Source organism: Carassius carassius, chromosome 40, assembly GCF_963082965.1.
Source record: "Carassius carassius chromosome 40, fCarCar2.1, whole genome shotgun sequence".
NCBI classification, from domain to species: Eukaryota; Metazoa; Chordata; class Actinopteri; order Cypriniformes; family Cyprinidae; genus Carassius; species Carassius carassius.
The window spans coordinates 2,917,974-2,934,801 of NC_081794.1; the positions used below are offsets into that span (position 1 = coordinate 2,917,974).

General features: G+C 39.6%; 1 protein-coding gene across 1 annotated transcript in view; it reads right to left on the bottom strand.

Annotated features, from left to right (window-relative positions):
• Positions 1-16,518, bottom strand: part of myocd (myocardin) — a 120,581-nt gene extending 104,063 nt beyond the window's left edge. Inside the window, exons 1-2 of the mRNA XM_059531707.1 lie at positions 16,387-16,518; positions 2,181-2,382 (exon numbers count right to left, since the gene is read on the bottom strand). The gene's annotated coding sequence lies outside the window, so the exon portion shown is untranslated. The remainder of the gene's footprint in view (positions 1-2,180; positions 2,383-16,386) is intronic.
• Between the last annotated feature and the right edge of the window lie 310 nt (positions 16,519-16,828).

The following is a 16,828-nucleotide window of genomic DNA, read 5'->3' on the forward strand; positions in this document are numbered from 1 at the left end:
GATTTCAGCTGAATCGACTGCACATGTTCACACTTCATGACCACCAAACACAAACTATGAAAGCCACTCATGGAAATATGCATGGTAAACAGGAAAACATGACTTGTTTATGCAAATGCAATTAAAACTAAACTATTGCGCTAAAGTGAAGCGACTGAGAACATCTGCAGACTTTCTGAGCCTGAAGGGTTCAAAGCAGATGATGGATACAGCTTAGATACAGACAGGCTATCCCATCATCCTCTGAACACACCGAAAAACACAGAATCACCGTCATATTCCCATATCAGAAGAGCCACTTACAGTAAAAGGACTTTATCAAGCTGTGAGGAGCTCCATCTGCTCTTGCGTGGCTCATCTAGCATTCTTTATCGTGAAGTACGCCGACTATCATATGCAAACAGACGGATGTTGTTTATAGTGCATTCTCTTATCAAAATATTTACAGCGTGTTTGAGGGCAGCGTTTGACTGTAAGCAGATGTTGCATCTATTCACCGCTCACCTAAGCAAACGACTTCAATGCACAGATCCTGTAACATCAGCAACCCATGCACTTTCCACACAAACACATGCACTGCTAATGTTTTTCATTTGAATTTGCATCTCATTTTGTAAGAGAGTTACTGGCAAAGCTTTAAAGAAGGTGAGGTAAGGAAATCTGGACAGCGGGAAGAGAATAAACCCCTTTTTTTACTATGCAAATCTTTCCACAATATTAAAAAAAGTGTTTCTTGTTCATAGTATGTGCCAGGTGCCCTGCTTGGTGTCGGACAGTCTGATCTTTAATTTGATCTCCTTAAAATGAAAATGAGTGTCTTAACTTATCCCTACCTCAGTTAGTCATCATGAATATGCAAATTAGGCCCCGCCTCCATCCAATCAGAGCAGCTCGGACCTGCTCCACTTTCATTCGGTTGACAAAGTAGTAAACAACAGGGACAAATTTGCCAGTAGGGACAGAAAAATAATATTGTTTTCACCTTGAATTAAGATTAGTTTCATGACCCCATTGCTGTTTTAAGCAAAAACGAAAAAAAGTTGATACATTTTTTTTAGAAAACATGACTTTAAATCTTTTTTTTTTTTTAAGTGAAAAGCATCTTGATTTAAGAATGTTTATATATTTATACTATAAAACAAGACCAAAAATAATTTTTTGCTGTGCCTTTGACTCAATCATCAGACGCGTGACGAGGTACATTAAGATGAAATGAGACGTGCTTTACTTGCTGAATTGTTAAATACTCTCAGGTATTTTTCTTCAAGGTGAAATGATTTTAGATGAACACAATCCTTTTTAATCCCTAGCATAAACCAGCTCTGAACCAGACCTTTGGGTCAGATCTACTGACATTACAACATTACGTGCAGTAGCAGAACAAACATGACTCATGTCATGCACACGTTCCCTTTGACACCCAATTATCCACAAAATACTTCAACCTTACAGTGCTTTTTAATTATTGGAAAGAGACTCTATGGGTCAAAAGTTTAGAATAGTTACGAATTTTTTCTATGTTTTTTTTTTCTGCTCACCAAGGCTACATTTATTTGATAAAAAATACAGTAAAAATAACAAAATATTATTAAAATTTAACATAGCTGTTTTCCATCTGAATATATAGTACAAAGTAGTTTATTCCTGTGATCAAAGCTGAATTTTCAGCATTATTACTCCAGTCTTAAGTGTCACATGATCCCTTAGATATCAGAAACTAAAGAAACATTTCTGACCATTATCAATGTTGAAAACAGTTGTGCTGCTGAATATTTTAGTGGAATTGTGATAAGCTAAAAATAAAAATAAAATAAAAATTAACACATTTATTAATCAAGGATGCATCAAAATGAGCAAAAAATAAATAAAACAAAACAAAAAATAAATAAATAAATATAAATATTTATATTTCAAATAAATGTTTTTCTTTTGATCTTTCTGTTAATAAAAAATCCTGAAACATAAAATGTGAAAAATTTGAACTGTTTTCAACATTAATAAATTCTAAATTGAGCTCCAAGAACATACTGAGCACTAAACCAGTATATTAGAATTATTTAAAAAGCATAACATAAATTCCTAATCATTTCAAACTTTTGACTGGCATTGTAAATGATATTGATTTATAATCAGGATTACAGTAAAGTCGTGCTATGGACTGTAATGTGATAAAGTCATACCTGAGAAACTAATGATCAACAGCAGCGTTTGTGATCATCATGCAGATCTCAGATCAGTCTCAGAAGTAGATGACGATCAGATCATCATGTTGTCTATGTAGTGCTCTTAAATGGTGCTCAACATGTGTCCTGGAGGAGCTGTGGTCGAATCACCTGAGCTTCCTCCTCCTCCTCATCCTCTGAGAGCTTCAGATGTGTGCATCTGTGGAGAAGCCAACATATACTACATGAAAGTTCTCATTATGCACAAACCCTTATGAGCAAACCACAGTGAGTTTCTTGCAAATGATGGCTTTACAAACAAAACAAAAACTAATGCTTGATTTGAACAGCAGAGGAATGTGCTGCACATAATGAGTTTTGATACGGAGTGTATGACTGTAAAACACAATGACAGAACCTCACATGACACCGATTTATGATGATACACTGCCATTTGAGGAACCAGATGTTTTCCTGTAGTTGACTTTGATCATGGTTTGCTAGTGCGGTTGGAAACAGAACAACATCTCCAGCCCAAAGCCCATGGGCAAACAGGACCATTCAAAATGAGATTTCAGAAATATGCAGGCTTGATTTACCAATGATAATAGCAAGGCTCTAAATGAATAAACTGTAGCATGAAACTCACGGTTTGGATCCTGCTGACGACAAACTCCCATCATGCTGAGTACAGTATCTGCTGCTGCCTGATTCTCTGAATGTCTGCATTCACACACAGATAAAGCTGAATGTCAGAGCAGCAGACGGAAGTGCTCAAGTCACATCTTCAGAAAAATTGCTTGCACACTTTAGGCCTATTTGATATGTTGGTGCATATAGAAAAGTTGCAGTACAAAAGGTTTCATGTACCCCCATATTTACATTAATGCATGCAAAAATATACATAGCAATAATATTAGTGCCAGTCAAAAACAAATCCATCAAGTACCACTAATGTTTAGCTAATATTTTCACAAATTTAACATATCATGAACCACCCTTTTATCAGAAAAAGCGCAGAAGGAACTACGATTACCATGTGACCATGCTCTGATGCATGTGCAGTGGAAACAGCTGCAGCTTCTGGTGGAATGAGGGAAGCGCTCGCAGGAATGCCAGAAGTATGGCAGGAGATGCAGCATCTCTGTCCTTTGGGGAACTAGGGTTAAATAAGTAATCTTGAGGCATTTCCTTTTCAGGAACTCGAGCTACATCAAGAATGCCCGCAACTTTCAAGTCCCTGCTTTGTGTGTATGTACTAAGCACAATTATGGCAAAAGGATGGAGGAAGCAGGCGAGGTATGAACATCAAGGTCGTAGAACCTGATAAAGGTAAGCGGCATAGACCAACCAGTAGCATTATAAATATCCTGCATAGCCGCACACGACAGGAAGGCCTTGGAGGCCGCCACACTTTGGGTGGAGTGAGCCTTGACCCCCAAGGGGGAGGGGAGATCAGATCAGAGTACTAATATGACAAAAGAATGGCATCTATGATCCACTGACTGAGGGTTAGCTTAGTAGAAGGCAGACCCCTCTTGGAATGACCATGACAGATAAATAATTGGTCAGTGTTCCTCCAAATGGCAGCCCTGTGGACGTATGCATCCAGTGCTCGCAATGGGCTTCTGCTGGTCAGGTTCCCGAAAGGGAGGAGGACAGAAAGCCTATAGTACAATGGGCCATGGTACTGAGAAGGGCACTTTAGGAATGTACCCCGGACTAGGGTACAGAAAAGCTTTGGCGAAACCAGGCGCAAAATCTAGGAAGGAGGGGGCCACTGAGAGGGTCTGCAAATCTCTGATTTTATTCAGAGATGTCATGGCTAACAGGAGGACTGTCTTAAGTGGGGTGTGGTAAGCATCACATTGGAGGCAGCTGTCATCAGACCCAACAGTTTTTGAAACTACTTTACAGTGAGTGACTGACCTTCTCTGACTCTCATGATTGCAGTGAGGATTGACTCGATCTGAGCAGGAGACAGCTGTGCCTGCGTTGTGGTTGAATCCCACAACACACCTAGGTAAGTGGTTCTCTCTAATGGAGAAAACACTCTTTTCTGGCATTTAGTCTTAACCCCAACTTTTCATATGGGTGGGGACGACATGTCGAACCCCCATCTGCTCCGATTGAGCTAGAATCAACCAATATAATTGAGTATGTGGATGCCCTGGAGTCACAGTCGAGTCACATCAGCATCCATACACTTCGTGAAAGTTCGGGTTGAGAGTGCAAGGCCGAATGGAATAACCTGATATTGATAAGCTTACATCAGGAACTTCCTGTGTTAAGGAAGGATGGAGACATGGAACAATGCATCTTTTATATCGATGGTGACAAACCAGTCCTCCGACCTGATCTAAGACCTCCAGAGTGAAGCATCCACAGCGAGAGGTGCTCAAAATGTGGACAGTCAGCTCTCTCAAGTGACAGACAATGGTAAATACAATATACACACACAGAACGCTTTGCTGAATAACAGAAGCTGCCACTGTTTCCACAGAATGTGCATTTTTAGCTTCCTGATTACTTCGTCACCCCGTCTGTGACGTCGCGCCCATCCACTGGACAGATTGCACGTGATTCAGAGCGTGGTCACGCTGAAGGCATTCCCAAAGGCCTTGACACAGCTACATTAAATAATTTTTTTCCCTATTTTTTTCATGAACCAGAAATACTACAAAATCTTTTTTTTTTTTTAAAGGCTATAATATGTAATTGTATTTTTTCCAATACTTTTTCTAGTTATTTGTTTATTTGATTGCTATTTAAATGTAATTATTATATTACAGTAAATTAATGAATTTTTAAATGTCAATAAAACCATGCAGTAGATTGGTATTCATATTGGTAATTCATATTAAAAAAATCTATGATCAATTTAATATATATTTTTAAATGTCAACTACACTAACAAAATGTCTGTTTTTTTTGTTTTCTCATTAAAAGTTATTTGAAAATGAAATCAATTAATGTAACAATAGCTAGCCTACTTGAAAAGAAAAAAAGCTTTTATAGCTTTTGTAGTATTTCTAGTTGATGAAATTGTTCATGATGATTTGTCCACTTATTTAGCCAAAGATTTGTTTTGTTCTGTCAATTAAGTCTTATATCAGGTTTGCTCAGATATATGAAGTCATTCCTGGTTCCTTTCCTAATAAACATTTTTGCCTTCACTTCTCAATTCAAATTCGTTTTATCATAGAAACCCATTAGATCATGTGAGATACACAAAACGAAATCCACGTCCTAAAATAACTCCAGCATAGAAATTCCTCTTCACTCTACCGGTTTTACTTTTCAACAATATTCATCTACTCCAGTCCTCACTCGCAGAATCAAGGGAACTGGAGACAAAACAACATTGTTGCTTCAACTCGCAGGAATTTTTGGGCATAAACTCAAAAAGACGAACCCCAGAGGACCTTAAAGCCACTGGAGACTCACACAACACACAAACAAACAAACAAATGCTCTGGAACGTCACACGCCATGACCCAGCACTCACCAATTCTGAGAAAAAACACGTCCCACGGGCCACTGGGTCACAGGCTTCACATTTGGTTTGAACGACCTTGTTGTGTTGGCAGGCCTCTGGATTTTTGCGATAGCGAAAACACAGACGGAATCACGGAATCCAGTCATAAAAATGTTCATCTACTTTAATGTCACGGAATTTGCCGGAAAAATACTATTAAAATATGAATCCTGCATGTTCTGCGTGTTTCTGACTGCATGAAATACGCAGAAGCCCCGTCATGATGCTTGTAGTGTTTTTACCCTCTGCCTCCTCAAAATATGAGTATATAAACATATAAACATAATCTCTAGAACTGCTCCAAGAGTCATTTTAGGAGCATTTTACCATTTCATTTGAGAAAAACTACCGTGATATCATATACGAACAGAAACATAAAGGTTTTCACAACACAACAAAGTTTAGTTTAACTCGAAGAAACTGTGAAATAAAAATCTTACTTGATGTAATGTACTACTAATACCAAGATTATTATTAAAACATTATTTTAAAGGAATACTTACCAGCATAAAATGATTTACCATAATTTATTTACCATAAAAATGTAAATGCACAACATGAAAAAAGGAGAACTAAATAAAATAATATTTTTTTTATCAAATTAATTAAATAGAGATGCTTTTGATTATTAAAATTGAATGAAACCATTAAAATTTAATCCAGAAAATGAATGGAAAACACAGAATTTGGTCAAATAAAGAAATACATTTAAGGAAAAATTAAACTTTATTTCATAGGACTTTAATTTAATGTAATTTTTGTAAAACTTGTATAAAATTGCTGTGTTTTATTATTTCAACTAATTGGACATGCCAAATTTTTTTTTTAAATCATAAAAAAAATGTAAATTAAAAAAATGAATCCACAGAAGAAAAAAAAATAGAAAGGATTTCAACTTGTTTGAGCCTCCATCTTCTGCCACACACAATGGCCATCAACATGATTACATCACACAGCAATACCAAAATACATCACAAAACAACATATGCTTCATCTCAGAGTCGGCCATGACCATAACGGCTGCAAATCAGGCAGACGCTACAGATCTCTGTGCACTAGAACATCTACGCATAAACACAGTTCCCTTTCAAGGGATCTTCGAACTGCGTTCTCTAGGGGTTGCTATGGGGAACACCTCGTAGTGACCCATGTCTGAAGCATACATTGAAAAAATGCCAACGAATTGGCCGGCGACAGCCCCTGACGTCACTACCGGCGCGATTATGGATAAATAGGCGCTGGCAGAACACGTCATTCTCTTCTTCGTCTTCACTGACTGCTCTGTTTGAAGCGTGCATCTGAAAGAACTGGTAAGAGCGATCTTTCTCTGTCTATCATGGCGACTACTAGCAAGTGTTTAGACAGTGTGTGCATCCGTGTCAGCGTTATTTGACACCAGATGACACACACAATCTTTGCGTCATTTGTTTGGGTGAAGAGCATGCACGCAATGTCTTTCAGAAGGCAATCTGCATGCATTGTGAGCGTTTTTTCAATAAAAAGCTCCGCTCTTGTTCGTCTCTCCTACCGAGGAAAAAAGAAAAAAAAGGGCAGCCATCAGCTTCCCGCGGTTCAGGACCCGCTGCTGCTGAGGCACGTAGGAGAATGAGCTCGTGGGGATCACTGGTGGATCTGGCAGACGAGTTTAGAGAGGGACTTTCCCTTTCGTGCTCGTGGGCGGCGGATTAGAGAGCCTCGGGAAGATGATGTTATATGTTTAATACTTTCCGATACTGAGGTTAGTTAGGAGATGTTTGAAGATGGCGAAGAAGTTGAGGCTGAGTCTTCTCAATCCTCCTGCCCTGCAAATGTAGAGCTATTGGAGGTTATGGATCGTGCCACAGCAAAGTTGGACTTGCCATGGAAGTGCGCTAGCAAGGTGACGCAGAAAGGTCGCCTCGACGAGCGTTATCTTTCTGACCATAGCCCTCCAGCTCAGGTGAGCCTTCCATTTCTGCCTGATCTCCATGCAGAGATCAAAACAGAATGGAAGAGGCAGTTTTCTTCTCGCATCCATTGGTTTCAGCATAAGAGTTATGCCGACATCGAGGTGATGTGCGAAGGCGGCTATGAGATGATGCCTCCATGTAGAAAGAGCTTTCTTTCTGTGGAGGAGACGTCCTCTCTTAATCTCCCTCCTTGCTATCTAAACCCCTTCGGGACACATCTCGCTTAAATGGCAAGGCATACACAGCAGCAGGTCAGGCTGTGGCTTCATTACATACGATGGTGGTGCTTCAAGCATATCAGGCTGATCTGCTAAAAGACCTGGATAAAGGCGAGGGCCTTTCTGATGATCAGGTAGCCGCACTGCGCTGCGCCGCACTGCAGACCTCTCTCTCTTTGCTACCAAGCAGACTGCCTCCACCATGGGTCTATGGTGGCTATGGTGGTAACGGAGAGACATCTGTGGGTGAACCTGACAAATATCGGGAAGAAAGAAAAGGCTTTCTTCTCGATGGTCAGGTTTTGCCCTCGGAACTTTTCTGTACCTCCATTGAGATGGTAATCGAGAAGTTCAGGGATGCAAAGGCGCGCTGAACTGGTTCATATGTTACCAACTTACTGATGGTCCGGACTAAAGGGAGTCCGGATTTATACACTTCCTCGGATACCTATCTAAACAGGGTGTTGCTACTAGGGATCTGTTGAGACAGCTCCTTCAGCAAGCTTATGCAAGACTTAGTATAAAATGCTAGGTTTTTGATCCCAAGCCTTCTGCTCTACCCTGGGCCTAGGTCCTAACGAGTAAGGTGGGTATGTAGCCTAGGCCTTTGGCCGTAAGGGGTAATGTCACGGACAGCCGTCTAATGTCCCAGGGGTAACTCCCATGGAAATGGTAGAGTTTGTACTTAGTGTTCGCCATGATTCTGGCATGCACTCCCCTCAGTATGGCGGTGTGGGTATACTGTTCCCCATAGCGACCCCTAGAAGATGCAGTTCAAAGTTCCCTTGAAAGGGAACATCTCAGGTTACGAATGTAACCATGGTTCCTTGAGTAGGGAACGAGACACTGTGTCCTTTAGCTCCCTACCATGCTTCGGACGCGAGCTTCAGATGAAGAAGTGAATGATGTGTTCTCCCGGCGCCTATTTATCCATAGTCGTGCCAGTAGTGATGTCAGGTGCTGTCAGCGGCCAACTCATTGGTGTTTTTTCAATGTATGCTTAAGACTAGGGATGTAACGATATCAAAATCTCACGGTACAATACGATTTCGATATTGACCTCACGGTACAATATTTATTGCGATATTGTGGAAAAGCTCACGGTATTGTTAAATAGCTCACGATAGTGTTTGTGATGATAATAGCGAAAAAATGCTGACACTTATTCTGCTTTTGCCAGTCAACAGGCAATTTATTGTTGTATTTATGGATCCATGACAACATAAAACGCTGATCACATAGTGCTTTTAAAGTGCAAGTTGTAGTCAGGAACATCAATATTCTGTATAGTAATATTTGGTTGCATAACTGATGCTTCTGTGCAATGTTCAAAGTTAAGGAGCAACTAGAACAATTGTAAACAATAGGGAATTCCCTTTAAGTGCAAACAAAGATCAAGTTAAGTCAGGTTTAAATGTGCAAGGCAAATAAAAGCAGCCTTTTAAAACTGGTATTTAGGAACATAACTTAAACTTAAATAAAATAGTCAGTCAAAAAGCTTTTTAAAAAACACTGACCTATCATTTAGCTTATGGTCACGTTTTTCATCAGAAAGATCAAAATATCTACATTGCAAGGGAGAAGAAAAAAAAACTGTAAAAAAAATGACGTTTTTTGACACGGCGAAACCAAAATGTTTCCAGACATCTGATTTAAAAGCTGCAGGGGCAGGCACAATCTCAACTTTGGTTTTGTTTTTTTCATCCTTACAAGTATCGCTGTCGGCCATGCTGGCTTGCTGTGAGCTTGTGTGGACAGCGTGCAATCCTATTGGCTTAACAACGGTTGTTGTGACGATGCAGTGCAAAGGAACATGGTCTATGTAGTTAACAATGATTTGTTCCACGGGACTGTGTTTATTCCTCTTGCTTTTTGACGGACACCTGTCCTTTTAATATTGTAACCCAACCACGACGATATCGAGACACGTTTACCACCGCGATAGCGCGATATCGTCAATATCGTTACATCCCTACTTAAGACACGGGTAATGATGAGGTGTTCCCCATAGCGACCCCTAGAGGACGCAGTGTCTCGTTCCCTACTCAGGGAACCATGGTTACATTGGTAACCTGAGACGTTTTTTCCCCCATGCCATCTCCAGCTTAAACAGCTAACATATGAATCATTACCTGTGTTCTGTAAATCATTCTACATCTTAAATAATTGCCTTTCTCAAGTATTATGTAAATATCTTTATTTATATAGTTCTATATAGAGTAAAATTGCACAAATCTGTACATAAATCAATCTACTGTTCCAGATTCATACACATTATTTATTGCCAAGTCTTACTAATTTTATTTATTTTTATTCTGTTCTTATGTCAGATGTATATGTATGCATGTATATATGTACTAGGAGCACCTTAAAAAAAAAACTCATCATGTGTTTGCGCACACCTGGCGAATAATTCTGATTCTGAAATTATCGACAGTTAATGCATTATGAGCAAGTATACATGTATTAATTAAGCTAGATTAATAAATACTGTAAAAAAAAAAACCTTATTAGCAAATAGTTACATGCTGAATGATCGTTTTGAAAAGTAGCATACTATGATGAAACTAAAATGAGAATCTATCTTAACCCTTGTTGCCAGAAATATTATGAATCTTTGCTTATAAATGGATGTCATACACTTGTGATCCTCTATCTCTTGATGACTGAAGCTAAAAGATTTTAAATGGTACACTGATCAAGAAAAGGTGAGTTTTTGGAGAAATTTTGCTGAAATGAACCTGACATCATTGTACATTTATGGACCATGAATCAACTTAAAAATAGCAGAAGGCAATGAAGCACATTTGTCTCATTTATAATAAACCCAGTGTGAGCATTGGAAAGCTCATGGTGAAGAACTGAAGTGTTTCTTTAGCTAGTTCTTCATTCTGAACTTCCACATTATCTAATTCACATCAAATCCAAGCATGTGACTATTTTTATGTCATGAGCAATATGGAAAAAATAATTATAATTAATCTTGTAAATCCTGATATATATATTTGATGAGCTTGCCAGTTGCACAAGAACCAGTTGCACAAGCATGCATAAGCATGCCTGATATTATAATGAGCATCATTAATGGGGAGTGGAGCTCACACAGTCGGCTTTCGGGGGACTGATTGTGCTTTTCCCACTGATAAGCGATCCACTCTCACTGGGCACGCTCATGGTGTGTGTCTGTGAGTCTGATCATGCTATTGCGGTCCCGCTGCTACTGAGACACGGCGGTGACCGAGATTGCGGGGATCGCACATTATCTGGCGGATGGGTTGGAGATGTCTCTTTCTCTATATCTCCACCGGTGTTCCCTGGATCTAGAGCTCGTTATCGAGGATTGGAATCCTGCGCTGCGGTTTCTTCCCCCTCTGAGTGAGAGCTCGCTGCAGCGGCCATCTTTCTCTGAGGAGATTGATGTTGTTTGTGTGACTGTGTGGCTCGCGCACTGCCGAGGCAACGCATATATTACTTCATTTCGCTTTTTGATGTGAATCTTTCTACTGATGTTTGTTTAACTTCATTTATTCTGAGGAATAAAATGAAATATTTATCTGACTATGAGAAGTTAGATATACAGGGGCTCTTGGGATAAATTTCTCGAGTGAGAACATGTGTTTACCTTTCTTCCTCTGAGGAGGCTGAGGCGGTCAGCAGGGGCTTCTGGGCGGGGGCAGTCACAACCCTACCGTGTTCCAGCCCCACGTGCTGGGGGTATCATTTTTCGTACTCCACAGAGTCTAGAGTCAGAGCGGCGCTCCCAGGCCGAAGGCTTCTAGCGGAAGAAGATTCTGCAGACCGTCATTCTCGCTGGATAGTCTTCGACGTAAATGTCCTGATGCCTAAGGCCTAGGACTTTTTGAGGGCCAGCTCCCTCTGGGGAAGAGCGGTGTACACCGCATTACATGGTGCCCTGCTGGTGTTCCAGTGCACAAGTGATCTCTGGCGAGCGCTTCTTTCAGTTACCCACACTTTCATGATTCAACCACACTGACGATTGGTTGATATTAGCTCAAACAGAGCGGATGGCGGTTCGGCATCGAGGTGTCATTCACGCTCACATGAAAGAGCTGGGGTTAAGACTTAACACCAAGAAAAGTGTGCTTTCTCCATTACATAGGACCACTCATCTAGGCGTGGTGTGGAATTCGACCACGATGCAGACACGAATGTCACCTGCTCAGATCGAGTCGATCCTCATCGCAGTCTCAAGAGTGAGAGAAGGCCGGTCACTCACTGTCAAGCAGTTTCAGAGACTGCTGGGTCTGATGGCAGCTGTGTCCAACGTAATACCTCTTGACCTGCTGTACATAAGATCCCTACAGTGGTGGCACAAGACCAAGGGAATTTGTGTTGAATTACAAAAATAAATGTTTCCCACTTGTCTTTTGTGCTTTCTTGTATCCATTATTCCTATATCTTTCTATTATCCACCTTTATTTCTACTTCTCCATAGTGAATATGTTCCCCTTATTCTCCACGTTGTGTAAATAAAACACTTACTTGCAGTTTCGTTCAGTTTGTGTCTTGCCTCACACTTTACCTAGTGTGTTGTGTGTTTTACAAATGTGGGTTTCTCCAAAATGAACTGTGGACAATACACAAGTTCTCCTGAAATCAAAAGCGAGGTTATATTGTAAGTAATCAATGCAGTTCTTACAGAACAGCTCCTTGAGAACAGAAGTTAAGATCCGAGTCTGTCTGCCATTGATTACAGCAATTCCCTAAAGATGTATAATGATGCATGCTTTGGGAAGCAATCAGACTCTAATTTGGACTAAAGTGGATGGATGTGTGGAGCATCAAGTAGGAAATGCCAGAAACTATACAAATAACGGGGCTTATGTCATCACATACTTCATATGAATCACAGCTGCAGAGAAAAAAGAAATCAAATCAAGCAAATGGAACAAGCTTATCATTTTAAAACGTAAGTTATTTTTAGAAAAAGTGACAAACAAAGAGCCGACGAAGGCCAGGAATAGAAGGGCTATTTCTGCCGTTTCTCTTGGATGGATGTCATGGACTCAGATGCTGATGCTATGCATGCAGGAGAATGGATTTTGTTTTTCGTCCTCACTTTGGAGGGAAAGCGCTAGCGCTCATTCTACTCGCATTGTTGTTTCGTGACTCACCGACTGTGTTTGGATCTGACAAATATTTAAACACTCAAGGCGGCTTCTTTAAGATGCTCAGCCTGTTACTATGAATGGTCAATGAGCTGATTGATCTGGATCTGATCAGTCTCCATGTCGGTGTCTGTTTAAAAAACAGAAATACACCTCATTCTAACTGCGGTTTATTTTTTTGTTTTACATCGGAAAAATGCATGACGGTCATAAGAATGTACATCTGGCACATCGCCATGATGACACACATGCTATTGTTGATCTATTCAAACAAACAGTAGGAAATGACTGATGGCTTCTGTATATGGAATCATCCTTCATGTTTCCATCCTCCAGCTTAGGACTGATGATTTATGATAAAGTTTTATTTGTTCTGTGCTTCTCGTTGGCTTCACTCACATAACCTGGCAATTATTGAGATTGACAGGTTATCCTGTTTCACCTGGTTCACCTTTGCAATAAAACCGTACAGTAACAAAATCTTCTTGATTATTTAGTCTAATACATATGAGAAATATTGACACCATATCTCATAATACCTCATAGTACCAAAAATTTCACAAAAAGTAAAGCCAAAAAATGCTAACTAAATGAAAGTCTGAAAGACAAAGTCTGTCAATTAAATGAAAAGCATCTGTAATGACGGAACAGGATTTTCATAAAATGAGTGTTTATAATAAGCATATACCATCACATTTAATACGAGTCTCCATGATAAAATAACAAAGAAACACATGCCAAAAAATTGACAATATATGTATTGACACTTTCATACAGTTGGTTCCATGAAAAACCTTTAAAGGTGGGATATGTATTTTTTTTAAACGCTTTAGAAAACTGAGTCGGCCCGAGTACAAAAACAAACTTGAAGCCAATCAGCAGTAAAGGGTATGTCTACTCATGATGTGGAGGAGAGAGCGCTCAGTGCACAGGACAGACATTAGCAGAGCCGAGCAACAGCAAAAAGATAGAGATGCAGAAGAAAATACAAAAGAGGAAAATGTCTGCGGAACAAAAGAAGGTTTATGATAAGGCAAGAAGTAGGACCCGTGTGAATATATGATCAGCTTTCCAGCGCTGGAGTGAACTCAAGGAGCGGGAAGACCTGCGATCGGATGCCGAGGTGCTTTGTTTCTTCTCGATAGATGAGTAACATTGCTTTTGCTTTGTTTCACAGAACTATTATATGCTGGCTTTTGCTTGAATATGCTTACGTGTCATGTTTGCTTGTTTGTTCATCTGCAATCGTATTGTCAGTTCAGTTATGATAAAGACACATTCATTTCCACACACTATAAGCCTGGAGTGTCTAAATCTCCTCCACTGTGTGACTCAAGCGTCAGCTCCCAAAGTGTGTCCGGAAAGTAAGATTATATGTTTAATACAGCAAATAATACAGCAGATTCCAGCATAATCATTGCCTGGGTTGCGTACGTATGTGGGTGGAGCTATCAAAAGAGGTGCGAGATCCTTTTAGGGTAGGGGCGTGTTTGTTTTGGTGATTTGAAATATCAACATGTCATTGACTACCAGAAATAAATAAATAAATAAATATATAAATAAATAAATATATATATATATATATATATATATATATATATATATATATATATATATATGTATGTATATACAGTATATATATATATATATATATATATATATATATATATATTTATTTTTTATTTTTTTATACAAAAAAAGTTCCTCAGATTATTAAAATGTTCTTAACTCTAAGAAACATGTTTGACTGAAATGTTTTCACTGAAAGCTTCTTTGGCTAATCTAATCTGGTTCCTCTATGGCATCACTATGAAAATAAACTTTCTGAACCTTTATTTTAAAGGAACAGTTCAACCAAAAATGAAAATGTGCTGAAGATTTACGTAGATGAGTTTGTTTCTTTATCAGATTTGGAGAAATGTAGCATTCCGTCACTTGTTCTCCAATGGATCCTCTGCAGTGAATGGGTGCCGTCAGAATAAGAGTCCAAGCCAAAAGAAACTAAGCCATTATTAAGACGTTTTTACATAAAATATGAGCCCATAATCCATAATAATGCTTTGTCCAGTGAAAAAAATTCTGAACAGATCAAACACTGTTTACTAGCCAAAACAGCTCTAAACAAATATGTGGCTGGATTTTGATGTGAGAAACAACAGGAGATGGAACTCATATTTTAGTTAAAGCATCTTAATGATGGATTCATTTCTTGCCAACACTTAGCTTTTGACTTCACAAGACATCAACTGATGGACTGGAGTGGGGTTTATTACTGTGATGTTTTTATCAGCTGTTTGGTCTCCCATTCTGACGGCACCCATTCACTGCAGAGCATCCACTGGTGAGCAAGTGATGCAATGCTACATTTCTCCAAATCTGATGAAGAAACAAACTCATCTACATCTTGGATGGCAAATGTTTATGTTTGAGCAAACTATTATATCATAATTTCAAGTAAATGATATAAAAGTATTATATCATAATTTTCACTGCAAATTAATAAACACATGACTCAAAATAGAAATTCATGTACTACGTTTAATCTTCAGAACTGGAATGCTTCAGAACTATATTCGTAATCAAATTCCTATGATGAAGAACAATAGCATGAGAACAATTGAGAACAACTCTTTTGTTGGTACGCTGAGAAACGCCGCTCAATGATGTCATGTTTCTAGAAGGCAATTGGGGGCACATGAAAGAGCTTCAATCAGAAACACATTGTACCTGATGGAGGAGGATCTCCAGCATCAGAAACGCACACGAGCGCGTAGGGAGGGACGTGACACCGACTACAGCTGACAAAGGAGAGCAATTTGCCAAACTACATAAAAGCAAGATCCACAGCCGTATTGAAGTGAACTTCCAGCATTTGGTTTTAATTACGCCTGGCTCCCGGGATCAGCCCTGAAGATACGCTCCTTCTGAACATTTCAACTTCTATAAACAACCAATCCTCTTGTTACTGAGCTGACGGCTTTAAGGCATCGGACGGGCCAAGACGTCCACACATTCCTTGAGTAATAAATCTCAGTTTTAATATATTCATTTACATCACACTGCAAAAATCTCCAAAGCCAGCGTTGAGCCAAGAGACATCTAAACACCATGCGTCACTGAATCTAAACGCTCAGATCAGTTCATGAAACTAAGAACACAGCAGCATAGCTCCTCTGATAAAGCTCATGTATGTCAACCAACCACATTTAAGCACAAAAGCCTTTAAACAAGCTGGTTTTATCAGATTCGTCCACTAAAGCATTAAGAGAAACACACATTAGAATATATGAGTGAGCAAGCACCTCTGATGAACCATGTCTATTAATCAAAGTGCAGGCAGGCCTGATAGCATAACACTAGATCTGAATGAGAAATGTGTGCAGGCCTGACCTGATCGGCGTGTCTTCACTGGAGGCTCAGTGTCACTGGCAGCAGCTCCAGCAGTTCAGTGGAGCGCAGACGCTTCTCTCCTCCCAGTTACTCCTTACTGCCATCAGGGAATCTGTGCAGGAGATTTTATCAGCATTCACTCGCCTTTCACTGCTGCCTTTAGTAGGAACAAACAGTCATTTTGGAAATATTCCTGTTGATTTCTGATGACGGTGTCGGTGTGAGTCACTGGTTCAAAGCTTCCCATGTGAAATATTCAGTCAGGACTCCTATGGGAGACGTGTTTCTGGACAAATATTAGCTCTCACTCGACAGTCAGTTTGTGATGTATAGCTGCTTTTCTGCTTGTTTACCTTTCTATGCGATCACAGGATACATTTTAAATCCTTCGGTTTCTTTAACTGAAGGGCCGTTTCATCCCTGTGGACTCTTGAAAATCATT